The sequence below is a fragment of the Pseudophryne corroboree genome, chromosome 1 (assembly GCF_028390025.1).
Source record: "Pseudophryne corroboree isolate aPseCor3 chromosome 1, aPseCor3.hap2, whole genome shotgun sequence".
NCBI lineage: Eukaryota > Metazoa > Chordata > Amphibia > Anura > Myobatrachidae > Pseudophryne > Pseudophryne corroboree.
The window spans coordinates 1,192,233,746-1,192,257,841 of record NC_086444.1 but is presented as its reverse complement, the minus strand read 5'-3'; the positions used below and the strand labels follow the sequence as shown (position 1 = coordinate 1,192,257,841).

The 24,096-nt window shown below is 44.1% G+C and overlaps 1 long non-coding RNA gene across 1 annotated transcript in view; it reads right to left on the bottom strand.

Moving 5' to 3' along the window:
* LOC135016193 (uncharacterized) overlaps positions 1-23,896 on the bottom strand; it is a 321,242-nt gene extending 297,346 nt beyond the window's left edge. Inside the window, exon 1 of the long non-coding RNA XR_010214378.1 lies at positions 23,624-23,896. This is a non-coding gene — a long non-coding RNA (uncharacterized LOC135016193). The remainder of the gene's footprint in view (positions 1-23,623) is intronic.
* Between the last annotated feature and the right edge of the window lie 200 nt (positions 23,897-24,096).

Here is a 24,096-nt window from a genome sequence, read left to right as displayed (position 1 = left end):
TTTCAATCGCAGCCTGTAAGATGACAGTTAGGAGCTGATCGCCTGGTACTTTATCTCCGTCCACTTTATATCCATCCAAGGCTTAGTAAATAGACCCCTATGTATTTTTTTGCTGTTGGTTACAATGTATATGAGTTATTTGAATTTTTTATGACAGAGATTCTATTACATTACCTGTTCTAACCCAAAAATCTGCATCTATTACTTGTACTACCAAAATAATGCGACCATTACTTTTCATATTAAGATTATTTCACAGCTTTATTTAGCCAAGAAAATTATCTAAAATTGGGTCGTTCTACTTGAAGGCCTTGTAATTGTAATGTTTTGCAAGAAAATTGTATGATTGTTATCTGTAATTCAATCAGAAGCAGAAGATGAGTTAGATTAAATAATACTGGAAATGCTACATCATCTTTGCATCAGGCCTAAATTCTTATATTTAAAGATAACCCTAGAAGATAATGAAGAATATTTGCAATGTTTTAAAGCCTGATGGAAATAAGACCAATAGTTAGTTTTAGCTTTTAACAAGGTTTTAGCTTTTAACAAGGTTTTAGCTTTTAACAAGGTTTTAGCTTTTAACAAGGTTTTAGCTTTTAACAAGGTTTTAAAACTTCTTCTTCTTCTTCTTCTTCTTCTTCTTCTTCTTCTTCTTCCTTTAAAATATACTGTATTTGGTACAAAGACAAATATTGTAAGGAGTGAATAACAAATATAGTGCCATTATTCAAATATTATTTATTTACTTGTGACATAATAGTAAGATTTGTCATTAAAAAAAAACTTTTATTTAAGTACTGTAGGAGTACGTTACTGGTCACACTCCGTACTGGTTAAAACAGGGAAGCTTCATTCCCTAAACAAGTTGGCCACCAAACCAATTACTGTGTATGCATGGCGCCATCTTGTCACTGTGTTGGAGCATTACAGTGGTAGATGTATATCTTCCACTTAGCTCTAGGGAGACCTGGAGATTCTCTGTGATTCAACTGCTACAGAAATCTGCCATTTACCACTACAGACCTGGTACCACTTGCATCCACACCAACACCCGTTATCCACATACTGTCACTGACTAATGAGCAGTATAAGCTCTGCTCCATGACCAGTGCATATAACTGTAAGTATGGCTATACTACATCTTAAAAAATGATTATCGGTCTGTTCCTCAGGCAACATTTGGTCTCTCTGACCATTGTTTGATATAACTGCTCCCCACTTATAAGCAGGAGCTAAGATCTGTCAAGCCTGTGGTCAAGACTGTGAGGAGATGGTCCAACGAGGCAGGGATGGAACTTCAGGCTGGTTTTAACTAGTGATGAGCACCGGAAATTTTTCGGGTTTTGTGTTTTGGTTTTGGGTTCGGTTCCGCGGCCGTGTTTTGGGTTCGAACGCGTTTTGGCAAAACCTCACCGAATTTTTTTTGTCGGATTCGGGTGTGTTTTGGATTCGGGTGTTTTTTTCAAAAAACCCTAAAAAACAGCTTAAATCATAGAATTTTGGGGTCATTTTGATCCCAAAGTATTATTAACCTCAATAACCATAATTTCCACTCATTTTCAGTCTATTCTGAACACCTCACACCTCACAATATTATTTTTAGTCCTAAAATTTGCACCGAGGTCGCTGGATGACTAAGCTCAGCGACCCAAGTGGCCGACACAAACATCTGGCCCATCTAGGAGTGGCACTGCAGTGTCACGCAGGATGACCCTTCCAAAAAACACCCCCCAAACAGCACATGACGCAAAGAAGAAAAAAAAGAGGCGCAATGAGGTAGCTGTGTGAGTAAGCTAAGCGACCCTAGTGGCCGACACAAACACCTGGCCCATCTAGGAGTGGCACTGCAGTGTCACGCAGGATGGCCCTTCCAAAAAACACCCCCCAAACAGCACATGACGCAAAGAAAAAATGAGGCGCAATGAGGTAGCTGTGTGACTAAGATAAGCGACCCAAGTGGCCGACACAAACACCTGGCCCATCTAGGAGTGGCACTGCAGTGTCAGGCAGGATGGCCCTTCCAAAAACTACTCCCCAAACAGCACATGACGCAAAGAAAAATGAAAGAAAAAAGAGGTGCAAGATGGAATTGTCCTTGGGCCCTCCCACCCACCCTTATGTTGTATAAACAGGACATGCACACTTTAACCAACCCATCATTTCAGTGACAGGGTCTGCCACACGACTGTGACTGAAATGACGGGTTGGTTTGGACCCCCACCAAAAAAGAAGCAATTAATCTCTCCTTGCACAAACTGGCTCTACAGAGGCAAGATGTCCACCTCATCATCATCCTCCGATATATCACCGTGTACATCCCCCTCCTCACAGATTATCAATTCGTCCCCACTGGAATCCACCATCTCAGCTCCCTGTGTACTTTGTGGAGGCAATTGCTGCTGGTGAATGTCTCCACGGAGGAATTGATTATAATTCATTTTAATGAACATCATCTTCTCCACATTTTCTGGATGTAACCTCGTACGCCGATTGCTGACAAGGTGAGCGGCGGCACTAAACACTCTTTCGGAGTACACACTTGTGGGAGGGCAACTTAGGTAGAATAAAGCCAGTTTGTGCAAGGGCCTCCAAATTGCCTCTTTTTCCTGCCAGTATAAGTACGGACTGTCTGACGTGCCTACTTGGATGCGGTCACTCATATAATCCTCCACCATTGTTTCAATGGGGAGAGAATCATATGCAGTGACAGTAGACGACATGTCCGTAATCGTTGTCAGGTCCTTCAGTCCGGACCAGATGTCAGCATCAGCAGTCGCTCCAGACTGCCCTGCATCACCGCCAGCGGGTGGGCTCGGAATTCTGAGCCTTTTCCTCGCACCCCCAGTTGCGGGAGAATGTGAAGGAGGAGATGTTGACAGGTCGCGTTCCGCTTGACTTGACAATTTTCTCACCAGCAGTTCTTTGAACCCCTGCAGACTTGTGTCTTCCGGAAAGAGAGATCCAAGGTAGGTTTTAAATCTAGGATCGAGCACGGTGGCCAAAATGTAGTGCTCTGATTTCAACAGATTGACCACCTTTGAATCCTTGTTAAGCGAATTTAGGGCTCCATCCACAAGTCCCACATGCCTAGCGGAATCGCTCTGTGTTAGCTCCTCCTTCAATGTCTCCAGCTTCTTCTGCAAAAGCCTGATGAGGGGAATGACCTGACTCAGGCTGGCAGTGTCTGAACTGACTTCACGTGTGGCAAGTTCAAAAGGTTGCAGAACCTTGCACAACGTTGAAATCATTCTCCACTGCGCTTGAGACAGGTGCATTCCACCTCCTATATCGTGCTCAGTTGTATAGGCTTGAATGGCCTTTTGCTGCTCCTCCAACCTCTGAAGCATATAGAGGGTTGAATTCCACCTCGTTACCACTTCTTGCTTCAGATGATGGCAGGGCAGGTTCAGGCGTTTTTGGTGGTGCTCCAGTCTTCTGTACGTGGTGCCTGTACGCCGAAAGTGTGCCGCAATTCTTCGGGCCACCGACAGCATCTCTTGCACGCCCCTGTCGTTTTTTAAATAATTCTGCACCACCAAATTCAAGGTATGTGCAAAACATGGGACGTGCTGGAATTTGCCCAGATTTAATGCACACACAATATTGCTGGCGTTGTCCGATGCCACAAATCCACAGGAGAGTCCAATTGGGGTAAGCCATTCTGCGATGATCTTCCTCAGTTGCCGTAAGAGGTTTTCAGCTGTGTGCGTATTCTGGAAAGCGGTGATACAAAGCGTAGCCTGCCTAGGAAAGAGTTGGCGTTTGCGAGATGCTGCTACTGGTGCCGCCGCTGCTGTTCTAGCGGCGGGAGTCAATACATCTACCCAGTGGGCTGCCACAGTCATATAGTCCTGAGTCTGCCCTGCTCCACTTGTCCACATGTCCGTGGTTAAGTGGACATTGGGTACAACTGCATTTTTTAGGACACTGTTGAGTCTTTTTCTGAGGTCTGTGTACATTTTCGGTATTGCCTGCCTAGAGAAATGGAACCTAGATGGTATTTGGTACCGGGGACACAGTACCTCCAACAAGTCTCTAGTTGGCTCTGCAGTAATGATGGATACCGGAACCACGTTTCTCACCGCCCAGGATGCCAAGGCCTCAGTTATCCGCTTTGCAGCAGGATGACTGCTGTGATATTTCATCTTCCTCGCAAAGGACTGTTGGACAGTCAATTGCTTGGTGGAAGTAGTAAAAGTGGTCTTACGACTTCCCCTCTGGGATGACCATCGACTCCCAGCAGCAACAACAGCAGCGCCAGCAGCAGTAGGCGTTACACGCAAGGATGCATCGGAGGAATCCCAGGCAGGAGAGGACTCGTCAGAATTGCCAGTGACATGGCCTGCAGGACTATTGGCATTCCTGGGGAAGGAGGAAATTGACACTGAGGGAGTTGGTGGGGTGGTTTGCGTGAGCTTGGTTACAAGAGGAAGGGATTTACTGGTCAGTGGACTGCTTCCGCTGTCGCCCAAAGTTTTTGAACTTGTCACTGACTTATGATGAATGCGCTGCAGGTGACGTATAAGGGAGGATGTTCCGAGGTGGTTAACGTCCTTACCTCTACTTATTACAGCTTGACAAAGGCAACACACGGCTTGACAAATGTTGTCCGCATTTCTGTTGAAATACTTCCACACTGAAGAGCTGATTTTTTTGGTATTTTCACCAGGCATGTCAATGGCCATATTCCTCCCACGGACAACAGGTGTCTCCCCGGGTGCCTGACTTAAACAAACCACCTCACCATCAGAATCCTCCTTGTCAATTTCCTCCTCAGCGCCAGCAACACCCATATCCTCCTCATCCTGTTGTACTTCAACACTGACATCTTTAATCTGACTATCAGGAACTGGACTGCGGGTGCTCCTTCCAGCACTTGCAGGGGGCGTGCAAATGGTGGAAGGCGCATGCTCTTCACGTCCAGTGTTGGGAAGGTCAGGCATCGCAACCGACACAATTGGACTCTCCTTGTGGATTTGTGATTTCGAAGAACGCACAGTTCTTTGCTGTGCTTTTGCCAGCTTAAGTCTTTTCATTTTTCTAGCGAGAGGCTGAGTGCTTCCATCCTCATGTGAAGCTGAACCACTAGCCATGAACATAGGCCAGGGCCTCAGCCGTTCCTTGCCACTCCGTGTGGTGAATGGCATATTGGCAAGTTTACGCTTCTCCTCCGACGATTTTATTTTAGATTTTTGAGTCCTTTTTTTACTGATATTTGGTGTTCTGGATTTTACATGCTCTGTACTATGACATTGGGCATCGGCCTTGGCAGACGACGTTGATGGCATTTCATCGTCTCGGCCATGACTAGTGGCAGCAGCTTCAGCAAGAGGTGGAAGTGGATCTTGATCTTTCCCTATTTTTGGAACCTCAACATTTTTGTTCTCCATATTTTAATAGGCACAACTAAAAGGCACCTCAGGTAAACAATGGAGATGGATGGATACTAGCATACTTATGGATGACGAGCGACTGCCGACACAGAGGTAGCTACAGCCGTGGACTACCGTACTGCGTCTGCTAGTATAGACTGGATGATAATGATATAAAAAATATATATATATATATCACTACTGCAGGACAGGTATATATTGTATAATGACGGACCTGCTGGACACTGTCAGCATTGCAGACTCCTAAACTACTAGTATGAAGAAGATAGAAAAAAAAAAACCACCACAGGTAGGTATACAATTATGGACGAGCGACTGCCGACACAGAGGTAGCTACAGCCGTGGACTACCGTACTGCGTCTGCTAGTATAGACTGGATGATAATGATATAAAAAATATATATATATCACTACTGCAGGACAGGTATATATTGTATAATGACGGACCTGCTGGACACTGTCAGCACTGCAGACTCCTAAACTGCTAGTATGAAGAAGATAGAAAAAAAAACCCACCACAGGTAGGTATACAATTATGGACGAGCGACTGCCGACACAGAGGTAGCTACAGCCGTGGACTACCGTACTGCGTCTGCTAGTATAGACTGGATGATAATGATATAAAAAATATATATATATCACTACTGCAGGACAGGTATATATTGTATAATGACGGACCTGCTGGACACTGTCAGCACTGCAGACTCCTAAACTACTAGTATGAAGAAGATAGAAAAAAAAAACCCACCACAGGTAGGTATACAATTATGGACGAGCGACTGCCGACACAGAGGTAGCTACAGCCGTGGACTACCGTACTGCGTCTGCTAGTATAGACTGGATGATAATGATATAAAAAATATATATATATCACTACTGCAGGACAGGTATATATTGTATAATGACGGACCTGCTGGACACTGTCAGCACTGCAGACTCCTAAACTACTTGTATGAAGAAGATAGAAATATAATGAATGACGGACCTGCTGGACACTGTCAGCAGAATGCGTTTATAGAATAAAAAAAAAAAACACCACACGAGTGTTTAACTTTTTCAGGCAGACAATATACTGGTGGTCACTGCTGGTCAGTCACACTGGCACTCTGGCAGCAAAAGTGTGCACTGTTAAATATGTACTCCTGCTATAACTGCTCCCCAGTCTCCCCCACAATTAAGCTGTGTGAGCAGTGAGCACTACTCAGCACAGTCAGATATACATAGATGATATTATCATGCAGCACACTGAGGCTGAGCACAGATATGGTATGTGACTGTGTATCGTTTTTTTTCAGGCAGAGAACGGATTATATTAAATAATAAATAAAACTGGTGGTCACTAGTATAACTATCAGCAAAACTCTGCACTCTCTGAGTACTCCTAATGCTCCAGTAAATCAAGTGTCTCACTCTCTATCTAAACGGAGAGGACGCCAGACACCTCCTCTCCCTATCAATCTCAATGCACGTGTGAAAATGGCGGTGACGCGCGGCTCCTTATATAGAATCCGAGTCTCGCGATAGAATCCGAGCCTCGCGAGAATCCGACAGCGGGATGATGACGTTCGGGCACGCTCGGGTTAACCGAGCAAGGCGGGAAGATCCGAGTCTGCCTCGGACCCGTGTAAAAAGTGTGAAGTTCGGGGGGGTTCGGTTTCCGAGAAACCGAACCCGCTCATCACTAGTTTTAACTATATGGACTGGGGTGTTTTTGAGGCTTTTGCCAATGATTTGGATGATTTAACAGATATTGTGACATCATATATTAGTTTCTGTGAGAAAATGTGTGTACCATTAAAATATTTCCACATTTTAGCAATAATAAAGCATGATTTAGTTCTAGGCTTGGGCAGCTGTGTTGTACCAAGGAGGAGGTTTATGTTATCGGGGATAGGGTCTTGTACACGCAGGCCAGAAACACTTGATTTTGGCTGCTAAAAAAAGCTTTAATGCTACGCTGATCAACAACTTTTCAGCTAATGATCCTGTGTCTGTGTGGAGAGGCATGCAGACTATTACAAATTATAAGAAACCACCCAGCCATGCTGTTATGGGCTGGAAATTGGCTGACGAGTTGAATGTTTTTTACTGCAGCTTTGAAAGGCCTGAATCTAAAGTTATGATGGATTCCCTTACAACTACTCTAATTGGGACTAGGAGTTCCTGTAGATTGCAGGCAGGTCAGGCAGAGATGGCTGAGCGATTGTTAAATCCCAGGAAGGTTCCCGGTCCGGATGGCGTATCACCATCTGTCCTGAAATCTTGTGCTGAGCAACTGACCCCTGTTTTCATGATGATCTTCAATAGCTTTTTGGAATTGTGCATAGTTCCTTCCTGTTTTAAGTGTACCTAAGAAATCTGCCATTTTAAGTTTAAATGTACTGTATATAGACCAATTGCTCTGACATCAGTAGCCGTGAAAATGTTGGAACGTTTAGTGCTGAACAATCCGAAAGTGACAGCAGGTCCTCACCTGGACTGCTTGCAGTTTGCCTATCGGGTGAATAAATCAGTTGGGATGCTGTCAACATGGGGCTGCATCATATTTTGCAACATGATAACCTGCCTGGAACATAGGCGAGGGTCCTGTTCATTGACTTCAGTTCATCATTCAACACGATTGTTTCAGGGATATTGTTCTGCAAATTGTTGAATTTGGGGGTTTCGGTAACTATCTGTGAATGAATTGTTGATTTTCTGACAGATAAGAGACAATGGGGTAGATGTATTAAGCCTGGAGATGGGATAAAGAAGTGATAAAGCGGTGATAAGCGCACGGTGATAAAACACCAGCCAGTCAGCTGGATTGGATGGTGCGTTATCACATTGCGCTTATCACTGGTTTATCACTTCTTTATCCCTTCTACAGGTTAATACATCTGTCCCACTATGTGAAAGCAGAATATGTTACTTCGAGTGTACGTAGGTTTATCACAAGGCCCCCCAAGGGTGTGTCCTTTCCCCCATGCTTTTCTCTCTGTATACCAATGGCTGTGTCGCTGGTGAGCAATCTGTTTGTTTAAGGTTGGGGACAAGAAGAGAGGTGGACTAGTTGGCCAACCTGGAGTTAAATCTGCTTAAAATGGTAGAGATGGTTGTGGACTTTAGGAAGTGTTCAGCTTCTGCGATCGCTGGCAATGTTATAACTATGGTAGATTCCTTTAACTTTTTGGGGACTTCAATTGTACAAGACCCTAAGTGGCTGCCCTATATTAATACTATGTCAAAAAAGCTCAGCAGATATTATACTTTTTGCGACAGCGTAAAAAGTTTAACTTCCCTCCCTCTTATTTATTCTGCTATAATCGAGTCTGTGTTATGTTCTTCGGTTATAGTCTAGTTTGAGTCAGCATTCAACAGATTGTGATAGGCATAGGCTTCAAAGTGTTTTTATAACAGCGGAAAGGATTATTGGGGCAGAGCTACAGTACCATCTGTTCAGAAGCTGTATTTGTCTACAGTGAGGAAGTGGTCAAGTAATATATAAGGATCAGTAGCACCCTGGTTGTTCCCTGTTCCAACTGCTTCTGTCAGGCGGGCGCTACAGATCGCTGCCTGTAAAAACCTCCAGACATCAAAATATTTTTTTTCCCGCAGGCAATTCGTTTGCTGAACAATTGATGGAAGTGTCTGCTTAGTTTTGTACTATTCAACTTTTATAATAGGACATCTCTTTTTATTATTTATGTACTGTAGAATGTATGATGTTTATTTATGAGAGTTTCTTGGCGTGCAGTAAACGATAACCAGAGACAAATTCCGGGTATACGGAGGTATACTTGGCCAATAAAATTGATCCTGATTCTGACTCTGAACTGCTACCAATAAAACATCTCACTGGTTAAGCCAGAGGTTCCCAAACGAGGTCTTCAAGGCACTCCAACGGTCCAGGTTTAAAATGTATCCATGCTTGGCCACAGGTGACTTAATTAGCACCTCAGTCAATCGAATTTAACCATCTGTGCTGAGCCATGGCTATACCTAAATCCTGGACTGTTGGGGTGCCTTGAGAACCGAGTTTGGGAACCTCTGGGTTAAGCATTTGGACTGTTCATCCGCTTATGTTTACACTAACGCTGCAATAACATGGCTCCCGGTGCACACATATTATAAGACATTTCTGAAGGTCGAAAAAGTGCAAATTTTGTAATACTAGAGATAAATGAAATTTTTAGAACAGTATCACAATTGTGAGGACCCCTAACACAAACCCCTCCAGCTGGATGTGTTTGAAAATAAGATGAAAATTGCATTTACTGTACATCTCACTCTTAATAATCATATAGCATGTACTGTATCATGAAATTTCAGTTTCAATAAGTTCCAAAAATTTACAAATGGTACTACTGTCCAGGACCAGGATCTCAGTAATAGTTTTTAGACATTTTTTAAATGTCTCTTTTTTAATAGTGACTATCTATGCAGTAAAATGCCTTTAATTAGTTGTTTGCACTTCATTTAATTTTATCTATTGAGGAATAATTAAACATTCAGTTTATACTACAGTGATGTGTGCACCAGCGTCAACGTATAGCTCTCTTCCACTGACATGAAATTACCGGGATTTTGCACATGAATGCACACCATCCCGGGATTTTTCTCAGTGGAAACGCCAACAAGTCAATAATCGCGGGAAGAGGGACCTGGGATTTTTACTATGGCAACAAGCAGAGTTTATTTCCCGAGTGAGTTGCAGTGGAAATTGTTTACCTGGGTCATCTGACCCTTATAACCTGTTTACAGCCTGGTGATTATCTCAAAATCCACTGCCTGATGATGCCTGCTGTCCGCCATCTGTCTTCAGTCCACTGTTTATAGCTCTTGGAGACCACCCGCCCGCCGCTGGTCTCCTGGCACTCCTCCCACTGCCGGTCTCCATCCGCCCATCCGACTCCGGTTTCTACCCGCCTGCTGCTGCTCTCCGTCCACTGTCTACAATGCTTAGAGATTATATCCCAGGTCGGGCCTGCTGTGGAAATGGGGTAAATCCTGGTTCTGACCTGGCTTTGAACCCTGTTCCAAATACCAGGTCAGACCCGGGATTTTGGTGGGAAAGCTGTATTAGTACATACAGTAATGTATGTAATGTGCTAATATTACATATAAACATTGAATTTGATGGTATATAAGAGCCACTCAACCAATCTAGTATGAGTTATACCTGCAGGCAGAAACTTGTGGGGAGGAGGAGCTTCCATTTGCCCAAAAACACCTATCTCATATACTGTAACTCTGTATCAGAAAATAGTGCATGATTCAGATTATATTTATTAACAAAAAACGAAGACTTCCATTCATTCAAAAATGCTTAATTCAAAGAATAAAGCTTATTTCTGATGATATTAATGCAATGCCACCATTTTGAGATGGCGATACCAGAACAAGTATTACTTGATACACAGGCTTACCCATGGCACCTTTTTGAAACCTTCCTCTAGAAGTCGTGAGTTTGGCCCTACTTCTGTTCTTGTGGAATGTCTGCTACATTAAGCACACTGCTACTGGTGGCATCACAAAGTTTGTATTTCATGCACTCTGCAAAAATGCACGACAGCTGTAGTACACCGGGACGCAACTTAAATGTGACTGGGTCTGATGATGTTAGAAGCTATGGTATCTTGTTACTTTTTCTTACATGCATTGTATTAACATTAACTGCAAATGTGTGCAAATTAGCACAAATGAGTGTAACACCTGGGGTTAATGTTGCAAATATGTTCCTGAAATGTTAAACTATCAAATTCTACGTCAAATCATTGTAACAGCAGCTAAAGTGGAATTTTCATCCGTTAAATGTTGTTGGATTAAAACCAAGGATGTTACAGTAACTTCATTATACAATGAGCAGATGGATAGAAAGTTTCACTGTGACTTTTGAAGACATTAATAAAAATTGGCAGCACTGTGTATGTACATATTATCAAGTTGAAGAGCAACTTTGTTATTTAAGATAATGAATTGTTTGCATTTTGAAAAAAGATCTTTGGAAGCAAAATTGCTCTAGCCTGGAAAATTATTTTTGCAATCATTAGTATTAGTTTTATACTTAATAATAATAATAATAATAAGATTGACAATTTATTGCAATATTTTAGAAACTTTAATTCCTTAATTGTATACACTTCAACCAATAATTTATACCGTACATTACTCTGACAGAACCTGACAGTACTTTTTGATTAAAGACTTAACATACTGTAATTTAAGTTTAAACACATATCCCTCTTCCATTTCATATTTACCTCAATTAGGCCTGATTCAGACCTCATCGATGATGTGTGAATTCGCACAGCGTATGCACCGCAATCCACAGGCGTGTCGCCAAACAGCGACAGGATGGTGCGAAAATTTCGAGCGATAGGCATTCGCGAGGTGATTGAAAGGAAGAGGACGTTTGTGGGTGGTAACTGGACATTTCCAGGGAGTGTCTGAAGAAACGCAGGCGTGTTAAAGGGTTTTCAGGGTGGGTGTGTGACGTCAGCTCCGACCCCGATCAGCCTGATTCTATCGCACTGTAGGAGTAAGTCCTGGGCTACACACAGACTGCACACACTGGAAAAATCATTAGATGGTGAGTGAGTTGAGAACGGGTTTGTAGCTGTCCGCTGTCTGGCGTAATATTTGCACGGCGTACACATGCATTCGCACACCTGGACGGGGCGGGTTTTCACTCTCTCTGGGCGGCAACTATCTGATCGCAGACCTCTGAAAATTTGCAGCACAGTGATCAGGTCTGAATTAGGCCCTTAGATATGTTGTTAAAGAGCAAGAGGGAGAAAGGAAGAGGAAAAATTTAGCTTGTGCAGATCTTTCAACTGTTTAAAGCAGGGTTGGCCAACTTATGCCTCTCCAGCTGTTGGGAAACTCCACATCCCAGCATGCCTTTTGCATTCCCTAATAACAAAACTGTGACAGGGCATGGTGGGACTTATAGTTTTACAATAGCTGGAGAGTCACAGGTTGGCCAAGCCTGGTTTAAAGGATTGGAGGTATGCAGACAAGTATGTGGAAAATGAGCAGAGTGTGGTAATCTACAACCAGCGCCAGTTGTAGATTACCACACTCTGCACAATATCCCTTTTGAGGTCAAGGGGAGACCTGAGAAAATCTACATAGGCAGCACAGGAGGGTTGCGCCATTGGCACCTACCACACATTTGTTCCCAAGTATGTGGAAACACCCGTGATACTATCTATAGAAGATTGATTATCTTGAGTAGTCCCAACTCTAGTTCTGTTTTCTTGTAATGCAGTGAAGAACCCGGGGAAGGCTGTTCATTGAGGTTTAGACCAAAGTTTCCAAAATCTGGTCCTCAACCTCCCACCAAAAACCCATGTTTTCAGAATTTCTTTGAAAATGCAGAGTTGATTTCGTCTACTTGGCTGAGTCAGCAGATGACTTAATTGTTTCCAGAAACATACATCCTCAAAACATTTTCTGCACGGATCAGAATACCCTCCAGTTACTTATTCCTAGTATGCCTCTCAAAACAGAACAACTATCATTCTGTGTTCTGCTGTTCTGAGAGGCATGTATAATAATAATAATAATAATAATAATAATAATAATAATTTTATTTATATAGCGCTCTTTCTCCAATAGGACTCAAGGTGCTTAACAGATACATAGCATAATACAGTACAGAAAATAATGAAGTACATTTTCATAAAATACAGAAGCATGAAGATACTAAAAGGGACATTATGGAAATGCTTGAGTAAACAGGAAAGTCTTGAGTCTACTTTTGAAGGATTCTATAGTTGGGGCCTCTCGCACTGTGCGGGGAAGTGAGTTCCATAGAGTCGGAGCCACATGACTAAAAGCCCGACCCCCAGATGAATTACGGCAGATTCTAGGTACTGCTAAAAGTCCTTCATCTACAGATCGCAGTAATCGAGTGGGGCAGAACGGGGGTCCGAAGCTGCTTCAGGTACCTTGGGCCCTGGTCATGTAATGCTTTGAAACTGAGTATGCCAATCTTGAAGATGATTCGCCATCGTACAGGCAGCCAGTGAAGGGAGTAGAGGATGGGTGTTATGTGGCTAGAACGGGGCTGGTTGGTTAACAGCCTGGCAGCTGTGTTTAGCACCAGCTGTAAGCGGTGCAATTCTTTTGCTGGGAGACCAAGGTAGAGGGCATTACAGTAGTCTAATCGAGATGATACAAATGCATGTATGACTTTTGGCAGATCATCTGATGGAATTAAGTGCTTGATTCTGGCTATGTTCCTCAGGTGAAAGAATGAGGATTTGATTGTGGCTGATATCTGATGTTTAAGTGTCAAGCCACCATCCAGGACAACGCCAAGATTCCGCACACGATCACTGGCCTGTAATTCTGAATCCCCGAGTGTAAGTCCAGTTGGTTGGCTATGCTGCAGTCTTGTCCTTTGATGTTGCGGTTGTATCATAAGGACCTCTGTTTTATCCGAGTTCAGTCGCAGCCAACTTGCGCTCATCCACTCCTGTAGCTCAGCTAGACAGCCATTTAGGGTTGCTATTGGGTTATCAGTGCCCGGAGCAAAGGACAAGTACAGTTGTGTATCATCTGCATAGCAGTGGTAGACCAGGCCATGGCGTCTTATTATTTCGCCCAATGGGAGCATGTATACTGCAAAAAGCATGGGGGATAGTATAGAACCTTGTGGGACACCACATGGCAATGACACTGGTGGTGGTGAGTATAATCCAGACGATACTCTCTGTGACCTGCCTGTGAGAAATGATTTGAATCAGCTTAGGACTGTGCCATCCATACCACAGAAATGTATCAGTCGCTCAATCAGAAGCCCATGGTCCACGGTATCAAATGCTGCTGAGAGATCCAGAAGGATTAATATTGAACAGTCACCTCTGTCTCTTGCCATCAGGAGATCATTTAACCCACACACCAGGGCTGTTTCAGTGCTATGTCTTCTCCTGAATCCTGATTGGAATGGATCATAAATATCATGGGTTGTCAGGCGGGTTTCCAGTTGATTTGCAACCACTTTCTCAATAACCTTTCCTAGGAAACGAAGGTTTGATACCCGTCTGTAGTTGGTCATGCAGTCGGGATATAAATAAGGTTTTTTAAGAAGCGGTCTAACAATTGCTTCCTTTAGGGGTCCAGGAAAAATGCCTGTCTGCAAAGAGCATTGAACAATTTTTGCAAAGACAGGACCAATTATATCCATACAACCTATTATAAGCTTGGTTGAGGCCGGGTCCAGATCACAGGTGGTGGGAAACAAAATCCGAGCAATGTATGGGATTAGTACAAGAAAAACAAATTATCTCTGGTATATATGTGCGCCTAAACTAAAACAATATATAATAGAAAGGATAAATGTACTCCCCTGGTTTATGTGATTCTTGAGATGTTCCACTTGTCTCTTTAAATGATGTATAACATGAAAGAGAACAAAAACACAAATCCTCGTGTAATACTGTTGGGTAAGATTGCACATTCAAATGAGGAAGTAGCACCTCACTAATAATGATGAGTTTCAATCGGGGTTCTATACCCCTAAATCCAATCACTCAACAATGATAAAAATAGGGAGTGGATTTTACTTAGAGAACCGTCACCATATGAATTTCAGGGGATGCCCCCTTCAATATAGAACTCACAAGTGAAAGCTTGTGTAGGGGCACATAGAATAATTCAATCGCATCAGTGCAGGATATCAGAGTCAGGGGATGCCCCCTCCAATAAAGGACTCACAAGAAGAAAACTTGTATGTGAACACATAACATAACTCCAGAGCTAGATGAGAATCAGGGGTTGCCCCCTTCAGCAAGACACTCACACACAAAACCTTGTATAGATGCAAAGTAGGTGGGTCTTTTCTCTTCCTTATGGTTCTTTCAATCCACACTCATTTCTCAAAGCAAATCCTCAGAAAAAAATTAATGTACACTAGCCCTGTCTTGTATACTATAATTATTCTAGGGTGCAGTGAAAATCAATGTACACTGGCCCCGCCTTGTATGCAGTAAAATTACAGGGGTGTTGTAAAAATACAGGGGTGCTGGCACTGTCTGCGGTTGCGATATCTAGGCCTGACCTTCACAACCCTGTATGGGAAGAGGAGGTTCCTACCACCATTTGCACAACCCCTGCTAGTGCTGGGAAGAGCACCACTAGTCCAGTTGCTGATATTGAGATTGAGGACATCACTCTAGAAGTACACCATGATGAGGAGGATATGGGTGTAGCTGGCACTGCGGAGGAAGTTGACAATGAGGATTCTGATGGTGATGTGGTTTGTTTGAATAAGGCACCAGTGGAGACAGTTGTTGGCCATGGGATAAAAAAGCCCATTGTCATGCCTGGGCAAGATACCAAAAATCCACCTCTTTGTTGTGGAATTATTTCTCCACAAATCCAGACAACAGGTGTCAAGCCATATATTGCCTTTGTTTATCCATAATAAGTAGGGGAAAGGACGTTTACCACCTTGTAACATTCTCCCTTATACGTCACCTGCAGCGCATTCATCATAAGTCATTCTCAAATTCAGAAACTTTGGGTAATAGCGTAAGCAGTCCACTGACACCTAAATGACGTGGTTTTGTTTGTTTGAATATTATTCCTCTGTGAGGAAGAGAATGTAAACACTGAAGGGTAAGGGGGGGATCTGAGGATGAGGACGACATCTTGCCTCTGTAGAGCCAGTTTGTGCAAGGAGAGATTAATTGCTTCTTTTTTTGGTGGGGGGCCCAAACAAATCAATAATTTCATCCACAGTCGTATGGCAGACCCTGTCGCTGAAATGATTGGTTTGTTAAAGTGTGCATGTCCTGTTTATACAACATAAGGGTGGGTGGGAGGGCCCAAGGACAATTCCATCTTGTACCTCTTTTCCTTCTTTGCATTATGTGCTGTTTGGGGCCTAGTTTTTAAAAGTGCCATCCTGTCTGACACTGCAGTGCCACTCCTACATGGGCCAGGTGTTTGTGCCACCCACTTGTGTCACTTAGCTTAGTCATCCAGCGACCTCGTTGCACCTCTTTTTCTTCTTTGGATGATGTGCTCTTTGGGGCATAGTTTTTAATGGTGCCATCCTGTCTGTAACTGCAGTGCCACTCATAGATGGGCCAGGTGTTTGTGCCGCCCACTTGTGTCTCTTAGCTTAGTAATCCAGTGACCTCGTTGCACCTCTTTTTTTTCTTTGCATTATGTGCTCTTTGGGGCCTAGTTTTTAAAAATGCCATTCTGTCTGACACTGCAGTGCCACTCTTAGATGGGCCAGGTGTTTGTGCCGCCCACTTGTGTCGCTTAGCTTAGTCATCCAGCGACCTCGGTACAACCTTTTGGCCTAAAAACAATATTGTGAGGTGTGAGGTGTTCAGAATAGATAGGAAATGAGTGGAAAAGAATGTTATTGAGGTTAATAATACCGTAGGAGCAAAATTACCCCCAAATTCTGTTATTTTAGCTGTTTTTATGTTTTTTTCCCCAAAATCTTTCAGATCCAAAACCAAAACCAAAATCCGAAAGGGTGGTTTTGGCAAAACCAATCCAGATCGAAAACACAAGCGGAGATCTAGATCCAAAAGCAAGACACAAAACCCAAAAAGTGTCCGCCGCACATCTCTAATAGTTACATATCACAATAAATACTGCTTTGCAACATCAAACTCTTGCAACACTGAAATGAAAATGCTGGAAACAAGATAGGGTTAATGGTTACTCAGGTATACTACTCTGCAGTGTTAAAGATGTTACTGCACATTGCCAGGGGTAAACATTTTCACGAGCATGGGATCATCCCTGAAAATGATCAGCAGTTGGCAAGTATTTCATTATCTTCATTTGTGCTATTTTTATGACAATACTTCTCAACTTAATACGGTCGCAGCGCTAGATTTCAGTTTTCCACTCTAACATTAACATTTGAGAATTTTAGCTATAAATCTCCACGCATGTTTCAGATGTCATTCCTGTGAGAATATTAATTTTACGACTTTTAGCTTAATAAAAGACAGCCTGTTTCATCGCCCGTGGAGTAATATTTAATGAATACATTTTTAATTTACTCCCTTAAAGTAAAAAAAAAAAAAAAAAAATGATGTCATTAAATTTATGGTAACATTAACAAATTACCACTTGTGTTGTCATTATATTACTTTTCCTGTCAAAGACTATTTTGTGTTATGACAAGTGCTACTTTTGATTTACATTTTTTGCCATATGATGTGATTTCAGTGCAAGCTGTAATACATTTTAAATGCATGGCACAGTATAACTTTATATGGGAGCTGTAATGATCCTTCAGCCCAGAGCTTCTCACTCAATGTTTTTTCGCTTTCATATTTTATGGAGAGAAAGATAATTATATTTCATATTAGACCCCATGTCATCTGCCAGAAGGAAACATTTGTAACTTTTTCAACCCAAGAAGTGTGAGAAAGGGGAATATTATATGGGAAATGGAAGGTGATAATAGGAATAAGGCTTGGCCCTGTTTCCAATCAGCAGATTTGGTGCAGAGGGCAACAGTTATTTTGCGATTCCGGTGGTTAGGATACCGACGCCGGAATTCCGACCGCTGAAAATGCCGACAGATGAAATCCCATCTAACAGGGGCTATTACCACTTGTGGGAGTCCACGATACCCAGAGAGTCGCGAGCCACTGAGCCCGCGGCATGGTGAACACAGTGAGCCCGCAAGGGGCTTCGTTGCGCTCTCCTACCTGTTGGCATTCTGACAGCAGGGAATCCGTCATCGGTATGCCGACCGCTGGGATCCGAGCCGCCGGTCACCCATACCCAGTGCGTTATTTCATAGTTCAACATGTGTTGAGATACTGTATAAACAAGATACTGCTCTGGCTAGAACACACACAAAGAGGAAACAGGAATAGTATTAATCTATAGCTGGCAAGGATAAACTTTTTGAGTTTATATCAAAAGCACAAAATTTTTAGGCAGTATCAGATCACATCTCAGGCTGTCTCTCATGTCCTCAATAAAAAAGGGTAGCTGCTCGATTGTAATGTATTGCAACAGGGGCGTTTTAAGAGAGGAGAAGGCGCGTGTGAAGCCTTCTGCATCAGGGGCCCCCTCCTCTCTAACCGAGGCAAAAAGTTTCATTCTTAACTCTCCGGAGTCCCCCAGCAGTGCCATCCTTCTCCGCAGCGGCAATAGAGTCTAAGCACAGACTCTATTGCGCATGTGCAGACCTCCGGGAACACGGCGCGGCAGCCATTTTCCTGAGAGTTTTCCTTATGTGCATACGTAAAACTCCAGAAAAATGGCCGCCATGCCACGTTTGCTGAGTTTTCACCAGTCACAACAGAGTTTGTTCCCCCTAGTGTTTAGACTCTATTGCGCTGCCGAGAAGGGATGGCTATGACGGGGGACTCCAGAGAGGTAAGAATTAAACAAATGGGGGCCATGTGTGCGGGTTGGTCCCCTGTGGATTCCAGGGCCTGTGTGCCCCGCACACACTGTATCCATTATAGATACTCCAATGTATTGCAAGTTAAGTCTGCAAGTGGGATTATAGTTTCACAAAAAAAAAGTTTGTTAAAATACAATAGTTTGTGTGAAAAAAAACATTTTATTTATTTGAACTTTTATTGGAAAAGAGGACTCTTGTTTCCCAGTTTAAGAAGGGTGGTACAGGAAACGTGTGTGATAGGAAATGACAAAGGTCGGGAAGCCACCGGTCACATGACTGACCGCGGCATCCTGACTTTTAGAATGCCACAGGGTAATTAATTTATGATTCTCCCCTGCCCCCTACCCTAACCTTAACCTGCCTGGCATGGCGGCTAGGGTTAAAATAGTGGGGGTGGCAGCTACGTCTAATCACTGGGAGTGGCGACTAGGGCTAAGAATAGAGGGTGGCAGCTACGGCCAACCCACCCTGTTGTGCCTAACTGTACCTGCCCCAAACCCTAACCCTAACTGTCACCCCAATACTTACCTTTGTGATGTCGGTGGTCAGGTTTCCTGCATCAGGATTCCGAGTGGTATTGCAATTTTGGCGTCGGTCACCTGACCAGTGGTATCCACACCGTCGGGATGCTAACCGCATCCCCAGGAAGCAGATCAGAGCCGACTTAAGGCAAAATTTATTTTTACAATAATTCCTAGGCCCTAAAGTGATGTACAGATGTGTTCGCATACAAAGGGTGTCTCTACATCATATGATGCATATAGGGGGTCATTCCAAGTTGATCGTAGCTGTGCTACATTTAGCACAGCTACGATCTTCTTCCCTGACATGCGGGGGGACTCCCAGCACAGGGCTAGTCCACCCCGCATGTCAGTGCCGGCCCCCGCCTCGCAGAAGTGCAAAGGCATCGCACAGCGGTGATGCCTTTGCACTTCAGGAGTAGCTCCCGACCAGCGCAGCTTTAGCGTGCTGGCCGGGAGCTACTCACCGCTCCCCGGCCCGCAGCGGCTGCGTGTGATGTCACGCAGCCGCTGCGGCCCGCCCCCCGTTCGGTCTGGCCACGCCTGTGTTGGCCGGACCAAACCCACGAAACGGCGGCCAAATGCTGCCGTTCCGCCCCCTCCCGCCAATCGATCGCCTCTGCCTGTCAATCATGCAGAGGCGATCGTATCCCTGCTACAGCCTTTGGCCGCCTGGCATGCGCCGGCATACTACGGCGTCGCCGCATGCGCAGTAGGGATCCATTTGCTCTGCTGCGTTAAAACGCAGCGAGCGAACGGGTCAGAATGACCCCCCTAGTGTACTAGAGATGTTAAAGTTTGGCCAAAGAGGAATTTGTTTTACAGACACACAGATGTACAAATGTTGCAACCCACAGTGACCTGTGTACAGTAGAAAAGCTTTTTTTTTTTTGCGTTTTTGCACATTCGGAGTGAAAAAAGACTACTGGCAAGGCCAAGTCACACAGGACCTGACATGCCAGGAAAGAACATTTTCCACAGTATAAAGGACAAATCGGTATGATTGCATGAATACTTGATTCCAAGGGAAATTGAAAACCATGCAACAAATATAATCCTAACATGGCTTTTTATGAGTATTGGTGGTAAGCAATCTAATCAGTCAAAAGCTTCGGAAAGCTCACGTTATAGCAGTATTTTTTAAATAAAGTTAAAATAAATTGGAAGATAGAAGCCTTATCAACTAACACATGGTGAAATGTGTTTTGTTACAGTATAAGTTTTGTTAGTTAATCAAAGCAACTTCTATAACTTCAACTCACATGGACAGTGCCCAAGATTATCTGATGCTAGCCAAATAATCTCCAGGATAACAGTAAAAGTCAGAAGTTCAAGTGAAATGTGTGTCAATTACAACATAGTGATATTCAGACTGGCCAAACTGACAAGCCAGAATTACTGCACCATGCATGAGAATTTATGTGGAGATGTTGCTCTTAGGCAATAGTACAATATTACAGAATATGGCTTGATGGTTTGATTCAAAAGCCTAAAATATCATCTCAATATTATAAATGATGATAAAATTATACACATATGCATATGTAACACTGATATTAACGTGGGAGTAGCAACATAATGGCACTATTGAAACTTGGACACACAAACCATATATATATTTTCAAATATGTTTGTTATTGTGTTTATTATATTTATTTTTATTATTATATTAAACTTCTGGTTTAAATTTCCGGTTTTTACATACTTTCCCTAAATTACTTATTCACTAAACTATCAATCACTGAGTACTTAAATCCCAATCCCTGAAATGACCCACTATCATGGCATTAGCCAATTGGAAAACAGCAAACACCCTTTGACCCCATGATGCTGATGTAACGGAGCCCTAATGCAGAGGCGTCACTAGGGTTGGTGTCACCCGGTGTGGTAACTCATGGTGTCACCCCCCCCATGGACCTTCTCCCATATCACACCACACGCAATCCTTAGAAATGTTTTTGTACTAGTTTTACTTGTAAGTCATAATTCCTGTATATCACTGAATGCGATGGCAATAGTAGTGACATAGGACCCTATTTAGGTTGGTTTGCATATTCTGCTTAAAAGCAGAATCTGCAATCGTTTCTGTAGCATGCTGGGGTCCGTCCAGGATGCTAATTGGCATCCAGCGATGCGATTTCAATTATTTTGCGATCACATCGCTGAAGCAGATACGAAGGATGACCCCCTGCAGACGTAGCTAGGCTGCGTATGCAGGCAATGCACCGCCATTTTTCGGGTTGCAGTGGGTGCGTGTGATGTCACATAGCCGCCCCAAAAAAGCTCTGATCCCCTTTCCCAACCACACCCTGCTACGCCGGCCCCCAATGAAAGTGCAGTCCCTCAGGGATGCGACCGCACTTTGATTGCATGCTCACTGTCAGCGTGGCGCATTTTAGCAATTTTATTGCTAAAATTAAATGCAACCAGAATAATGTCCATAATTGAGTATGAGCCGAAATTCACATTATACAACACAGAATGAGCCGAAATTCACATCATAGAACACAGATTGATCCGAAATTCACATAATAGCACACTGAATGAGCCGAAATTCACATTATAGCACACTGAATGATCCGAAATTCATATTGTAGCACACTGAATGAGCCGAAATTCACATCATAGAACACAGAATGATCCAAAATTCACATTATAGCACACTGAATGATCCGAAATTCACATTGTAGCACTCTGAATGAGCCGAAATTCACATTGTAACACACTGAATGATCCGAAATTCATATTGTAGCACACTGAATGAGCCGAAATTCACATCATAGAACACAGAATGATCCAAAATTCACATTATAGCACACTGAATGATCCGAAATTCACATTGTAGCACTCTGAATGAGCCGAAATTCACATTGTAACACACTGAATGATCCGAAATTCACATTATAGCACACTGAATGAGCCGAAACTCACATTATAGCACACTGAATGAGCCGAAACTCACATTGTTGCACACTGAATGAGCCGAAACTCACATTGTAGCACACTGAATGAGCCGAAATTCACATTGTAGCACACTGAATGAGCCGAAATTCACATTATAGCACACTGAATGAGCCGACATTCACATTGTAGCACACTGAATGAGCCGAAACTCACATTGTAGCACACTGAATGAGCTGACATTCACATTGTAACACACTGAATGATCCGAAATTCACATTGTAGCACTCTGAATGAGCCGAAATTCACATTGTAACACACTGAATGATCCTAAATTCACATTGTAGCACACTGAATGAGCCGAAACTAACATTGTAGCACACTGACTGAGCCAAAATTCACATTAAAGCACACAGTATTATCCAAAATTCAGGGACAGGGAGAGTGACAGCAGGGACAGTGACAGAGGGACAGTGACAGAGGGACAGTGACAGCAGGGACAGTGACAGAGGTGCAGTGACAGAGGGACAGTGACAGCGGTGACAGCAGTGACAGAGGTATAGTGACAGCAGGGACAGTGACAGAGGTATACTGACAGCAGGGACAGTGACAGAGGTGCAGTGACAGAGGGACAGTGACAGCGGTGACAGCAGGGACAGTGACAGAGGTATAGTGACAGCAGGGACAGTGACAGAGGTATACTGACAGCAGGGACAGTGACAGAGGTGCAGTGACAGAGGGACAGTGACAGCGGTGACAGCAGGGACAGTGACAGAGGTATAGTGACAGCAGGGACAGTGACAGAGGTATAGTGACAGCAGGGACAGTGACAGAGGGACAGTGACAGCGGTGACAGCAGTGACAGAGGTATAGTGACAGCAGGGACAGTGACAGAGGTATACTGACAGCAGGGACAGTGACAGAGGTGCAGTGACAGAGGGACAGTGACAGCGGTGACAGCAGGGACAGTGACAGAGGTATAGTGACAGCAGGGACCGTGACAGCAGGGACAGTGACAGAGGTATAGTGACAGCAGGGCCAGTGACAGAGGTATAGTGACAGCAGGGACCGTGACAGCAGGGACAGTGACAGAGGTATAGTGACAGCAGGGACAGTGACAGAGGTATAGTGACAGCAGGGACAGTGAGAGGTATAGTGACAGCAGGGACAGTGACAGAGGTATACTGACAGCAGGGACAGTGACAGAGGTGCAGTGACAGAGGGACAGTGACAGCAGGGACAGTGACAGAGGTATAGTGACAGCAGGGACCGTGACAGCAGGGACAGTGAGAGGTATAGTGACAGCAGGGACAGTGACAGCAGGGACAGTGACTGAAGTATAGTGACAGAGGTACAGTGACAGCAGGGAAAGTGAGTGACAGCAGTGACAGGGACATAGGGAAGCAGGGTAAGTACCTGAGCAGCGGAGGGGGGTGTAGTAGGCGGCCCTAGGCAGCGGAGGAAGTGGGCTGCGGTGTGCAGAACGTGGCCGGCGGCAGTGAGGAGAATGGCAAGCTGCAAGCGGTGCCGGCGCGCAAGATGACGTCATGAGGAGTGACGTACAGCGACCGGCATCCTGGCTGAGGAGACTGTCAGGAACCGCCAGTACGGACCCGGCGGCGGTATTCAGGCAGCGATTTGAGTCAGCAGGGGGATGCGATCATAACAAGAGGACGCCGCGGCACAGTTATGATCGTGCAACCCCCCCCCCCCCCCTCCCCCTCCGAGCAGGTGCATGTGCGCCGCGGCTGGGTCCGTGCTTTCTGACACATTGTCAGTGTAATGGTAGGAATGCGACAGGTGTGAGGCTCTTGTTTGCTGTCACCCCACTGAAGGGTGACACCCGGGTGCGGGCCGCACCCCCCGCACCCGCCTCATGACGCCACTGC